The following is a 6,000-nucleotide window of genomic DNA, read 5'->3' on the forward strand; positions in this document are numbered from 1 at the left end:
ACCGCTAAAAACTTCTTTGATTTTGACACATGAACTTGTAGTTGATATGAATCCTTTCATGCTGAATCTTTCCTCATTCGAAAAATTGCGAACTTATCAATCCCTTGGAGAGATCCCTTCAAGAACTCAACACCATCGTGTGCAGGCCCCACGGTGGGCGCCAACTGTCGTGGAATTGTCACGGCAGATGTCCTTAGTGTCAGGACTTAGTCGCGAGGCCAACGCATCTATGTGGTAGCTTGAGAGGGGTTGAGCGGAATCGAGAGACGCAACACAAGACAGGGATTTAGGCAGCTTCGGGCCCCGGGAAACATCATCCGGTAACAACCCTACATGCTGTTTGAGGCTAGGTCTCATTATCATCATGAGGGAGTCGCCGTAAACCGGCTCACCTCTTTGTGTCTAGCCCTAAGACTGTTTCTTCTTGCTTGTAGCTCTTTGGGGAGCCCTACCCCTCCTTATATATGTTGAAGAGGCGGGTTACATAACTAGTCCTAATTGGATTAGGATTACTCTATTACAAGTGGAGTCCTAGTCTTGCTTCCTTTGTAGGAGAATAGTCCTTACGCTTTCCTCATAAACCGGCCCACCATTAAACGTGAACCGGCCTTCTGGGCCGTGGGCCTCGTCATCCATCTAACCCGCCCGCCGGGTTACTAATGAACCGCCAAGACCGGGCGGGTAGCCCGTGAACCGCCAAGCTCCGGGCGGGTTACCAGTGAGTCGTCCAGTCCTGCCGGGTTATACTTCCGGCCGGTTTACTCCACGGGGTATATCCCCGATAGGCGAGCTGCGGAATGTTATGTGAAACAGGAATACTGCTCGTTATGAAGACCACCTTAGAGTTCCATAGTGCGGCGTAGCTTTCTGCTTCCCTGGTTGTATCGTTTGTGCGGCAATTGTACTGCCAGACAAGCCTTCCGAAGAATGGAGTCCTGAAAATAAGAGAAAATTAAGAAATCGGCAGCCCCTAGTGCGGTTTAAGCCGCGTTTCGGGCGTGCCATGATGGTGCCTCTCCCCCTGTGCCCATGGTATTTCCAGAGCGTAATTATGTACGCGCAGCACTAGTTTCACAAGTTCGCGAGGGCTGGGGTTGGGGCCGCATTTCTACGCTTGCTCTGAACGTGCCGGGCGGTCTTGGTGTAGGTTACTCCGGGCACGCTTGACGGTGTCCGGACGTTTAATGGCCGGACTGGAGAATTGCCTTGAGAGGCTACTTTGTACTTCCGTTGTGATAGCCGCCGTATGCTCCTCCGTTCGGAGAGAGCGTTCGGTGTTTCCATTAACCGTGATGACGCCTCGAGGGCCTGGCATCTTGAGCTTGAGGTATGCGTAGTGCGGCACCACATTGAACTTGGCAAATGCGGTTCGCCCGAACAGTGCGTGATAGCCACTGCGAAATGGGACTATGTCGAAGATTAACTCCTCGCTTCGGAAATTATCCGGAGATCCGAAGACCACTTCAAGTGTAACTGAGCCTGTACAATTGGCTTCTACACCTGGTATGACGCCTTTAAAGGTCATTCTGGTGGGTTTAATCCTCGAGGGATCGATGCCCATTTTCCGCACTGTATCCTGATAAAGCAGGTTCAGGCTGCTGCCGCCGTCCATAAGGACTCTAGTGAGGTGAAATCCGTCAATAATTGGGTCTAGAACCAATGCGGTGAATCCGCCATGACGGATGCTAGTGGGGTGGTCCCTTCGATCAAAAGTGATCAGGCAGGAAGACCATGGGTTGAACTTTGGGACGACTGGCTCCATCGCGTATACGTCCCTTAGCACACGCTTCCGCTCCCTCTTGGGGACGTGGGTTGCGTATATCATGTTCACCGTCCGCACTTGTGGGGGAAAACCTTTCTGTCCACTGTTGTTCGACGGCCAGGGCTCCTCCTCGTCATTGCTATGCAGCCCCTTGTCTCTGCTTTCGGCATTTAACTTGCCTGCCTGCTTGAACACCCAACAATCAGTGTTGGTGTGATTGGCTGGTTTTTCGGGGGTGCCATGTATCTGGCATGAGCGGTCGAGTATTCGGTCCAAACTGGACGAGCCCGGAGTATTTCTTTTGAATGGCTTTTTCCACTGACCGGGTTTAGAGCCTCTGAATCCGGCATTAACTGCCGTATCCTCAGCATTGTCGCCGTTAATGCGACGCTTTTGCTTGTTGCGACGCGACCTGCCACTGCTGTCCTTGGTATCCGAATTACCAGGGCTCTTGGTCATGTTATTGCTGCGAGCTAGCCAGCTGTCTTCTCCCGCGCAAAAGCGGGTCATAAGTGTCGTGAGGGCTGCCATAGATTTCGGCTTTTCCTGTCCTAGGTGCCGTGCAAGCCACTCGTCGCGGATGTTATGCTTGAAGGCTGCTAGGGCCTCTGCGTCCGGACAGTCGACGATTTGATTTTCTTGGTTAGGAACCGTGTCCAGAATTGTCTGGCCGATTCCTCTGGCTGCTGAATTATGTGGCTTAGGTCATCAGCGTCTGGTGGTCGCACATAAGTGCCCTGGAAATTGTCGAGGAATGCGGCTTCTAGGTCCTCCCAACAACCAATTGATTCTGCTGGCAAGCTGTTGAGCCAATGCCGAGCTGGTCCTTTAAGCTTGAGTGCGAGGTATTTGATGGCGTGTAAGTCATCACCGCGGGCCATGTGGATATGAAGGAGATAGTCCTCGATCCATACCGCAGGATCTGTTGTGCCATCATATGATTCGATGTTCACGGGTTTGAAACCCTCGGGGATTTGATGATCCATTACTTCATCTGTGAAGCATAGTTGGTGTGTGGCGCCTCTGTACTGGGCTATATCACGACGCAACTCAAACGAGCTTTGTCTACTGTGTACGACCCGGCCGGATTTACTATATCCAGCGTGACGAGTACCGTCTCGTGGCGTGGGGTACCCACGTGATCCGTAGATCGATCTTGTTTTCCTTGCCTTGTCCTCCAATGTGTCTCGCAGGTCTGGCGCATTTTCCCATGCCTTGGTAGTTTTTGAGAGGCGCCGGGGTGCGACTTGAGTGGAGAGCCGAGAGGCCTCTCTGTCACGGCCACGGGGTGGCCGGTCGGCCGCATCATGCGCTGGTGATGTAGGTTTAAGTGCTTCCTCCTCTAATTGGGGTAGCAACCTGCGCTTTGGGTAGCTCTTGGAGGGGCGTTCGAGTTCATACTCTTCGGCCGCAAGGACTTCAGTCCATCTGTCGGCTAGCAAATCTTGATCAGCTCTAAGCTGTTGCTATTTTTTCTTGAGGCTGCTCGCCGTGGCCATAAGCCTGCGTTTGAAACGCTCTTGTTCGACGGGATCCTCTGGCACGACAAATTCGTCGTCGTCGAGGCTTGCCTCGTCTTCAGAGGGAGGCATATAATTATCGTCCTCGACCTCTCTGTCTGCCGCTCTCTCATGAGGGCTGGCTTCTCTATCCTCCTGTGTTGAATCTTGCTAGAGGTGGTTGTCTTCGGCACTGTCCGGGGTGTTATTATCCCCCGTGCCGGAATCACCGTTTTTGTTTTGGCGGGATTTAGAGCGGCGCCGCTGACGCCGGCGCTTAGGCTGCTTATTGGAGGGGTCATCCTCCGCTGTTCCATCGCCATTGCCTTCTTTTGGGGTGTCCACCATGTATATATCATACGACGAGGTGGCTTTCCAGTGCCCTATAGGCGCTGGTTCTTGATCGTCTCCTGCATCGGCGTCCATACCGTCGATGTCTTCGAAGTCGAAGTCGAGCATGTCGGTTAAATCATCGACATTGGCTACGAAGTGGGTGGTGGGTGGGCTTTGAATTTCTTCATCATCCGCATCCCAACCTTGCCGACCATAGTCCGGCCAGGGCTCTCCTGACAAAGAGAGAGACTTTAGTGAATTCAGAATATCGCCGAAGGGCGAGTGCTGAAAGATGTCCGCGGGGGTGAACTCCATGATCGGCGCCCAATCAGGTTCGATCGGTCGGGGTGCGGAGGGCTCGGAGTCCGGAGAGGAGTCCGGCTCCTTGGAGTCACGGGCTTCGCAGAGAATAGGGCTGGTGTTCGGCTCGATCGCCGTAGAGATTGCAGCCCCCGAGGCGGTGTCTAACCACCCATCCTCGGTTGGTGTGATCGGCTCCGAGCTAGGGGTCGGAGCAGACACAGGTGCGGCCTCCAGGGCACTGTTTGGCGGCAGAGCTAAATCGTGCCCATCGTGACAGTGCAGCGCGCTCGGCTGTGGCTCAAATCCATCGAAGATCAAGTCTCCGCTGATGTCGGCTGTGTAGTTCAAACTTCCAAATCTGACCTGATGGCCAGGGGCGTAGCTTTCGATCTGCTCCAGATGACCAAGCGAATTGGCCCGCAGTGCAAAGCCGCAGAATACGAAGATCTGTCCGGGGAGAAAAGTCTCACCCTGGATCGCATCGCTGTTGATGATCGGAGAAGCCATTGGGCCTAAAAGCGACGACACAGAGGAACTCTCAATGAAAGCACCAATGTCGGTGTCAAAACCGGCGGATCTCGGGTAGGGGGTCCCAAACTGTGCGTCTAGGTCGGATGGTAACAGGAGGCAGGGGACACGATGTTTTACCCAGGTTCGGGCCCTCTTGATGGAGGTAAAACCCTACGTCCTGCTTGATTAATATTGATGATATGGGTAGTACAAGAGTAGATCTACCATGAGATCAGAGAGGCTAAACCCTAGAAGCTAGCCTATGGTATGATTGTTGTTCGTCCTACGGACTAAAACTCTCCGGTTTATATAGACACCGGAGAGGGCTAGGGTTACACAGAGTCGGTTACAATGGTAGGAGATCTACATATCCGTATCGCCAAGCTTGCCTTCCACGCCAAGGAAAGTCCCTTCCGGACACGGGACGAAGTCTTCAATCTTGTATCTTCATAGTTCAGGAGTCCGGCCGAAGGTATAGTCCGGCCATCCGAACACCCCCTAATCCAGGACTCCCTCAGTTCCTAACAAAGAAAAATCAAATCGTCGATTGTTCGGATGCAGAGGCCCTAGCGGCTTTCAAACACAACATCCGCGACGAATGGCTAGCCCGGCACCTTAGTCAGGAAAAGCCAAAATCTATGGCAGCCCTCACGACACTCATGACCCGCTTTTGTGCGGGAGAAGATGGTTGGCTGGCTCATAGTAATAACATATCAAAGAACCAGGTACTTCGGATACCAAGGATGGCAATAGCAGGTCACGTCGCAACAAACATAAGCGCCGCATTAACAGCGATAATACCGAGGATACGACAGTCAATGCCGGATTCAAAGGCTCCAAACCCGGTCAGCGAAAAAAGCCATTCAAACAAAGTACGCCGGGCCCGTCCAGCTTGGACCGTATACTCGATCGCTCGTGTCAAATACACGGCACCCCAGACAAGCCAGCCAATCACACCAACAGGGATTGTTGGGTGTTCAAGCAGGCCAGCAAGTTAATTGCCAAAAACAAGGACAAGGGGCCACATAGCGATGACGAGGAGGAGCCCCGGTAGCCACACACCGGAGGACAGAAGAGGTTTCCCCCACAAGTGCGGACGGTGAACATGATATACGCAACCCACATCCCCAAAAGGGAGCGGAAGCGTGCGCTCAGGGACGTATATGCGTTGGAGCCAGTCGCCCCAAAGTTCAATCCATGGTCCTCCTATCCGATCACCTTCGATCGCAGGGACTATCCCACTAGTATCCGTCATGGCGGATTCGCCGCACTGTTTCTGGACCCAATCATTGACGGATTTCACCTCACTCGAGTCCTTATGGATGGCGGCAGCAGCCTGAACCTGCTTTATCAGGACACAATGCGCAAAATGGGTATAGACCCCTCAAGGATCAAACCCACAAAAACGACCTTTTAGGGCGTCATTCCAGATGTAGAGGCCCATTGCATAGGCTCAATTACATTGGAAGTGGTCTTCGGATCCCCGGATAACTTCCGAAGCGAAGAGTTAATCTTCGATATAGTCCCGTTCCGCAGTGGTTATCATGCACTGCTCGGGCGAACCGCATTTGCAAGATTCAATGCGGTACCGCA

This window comes from Triticum urartu, chromosome 4A, assembly GCF_056163025.1.
Source record: "Triticum urartu cultivar PI428250 chromosome 4A, HENAU_Tu73, whole genome shotgun sequence".
NCBI lineage: Eukaryota > Viridiplantae > Streptophyta > Magnoliopsida > Poales > Poaceae > Triticum > Triticum urartu.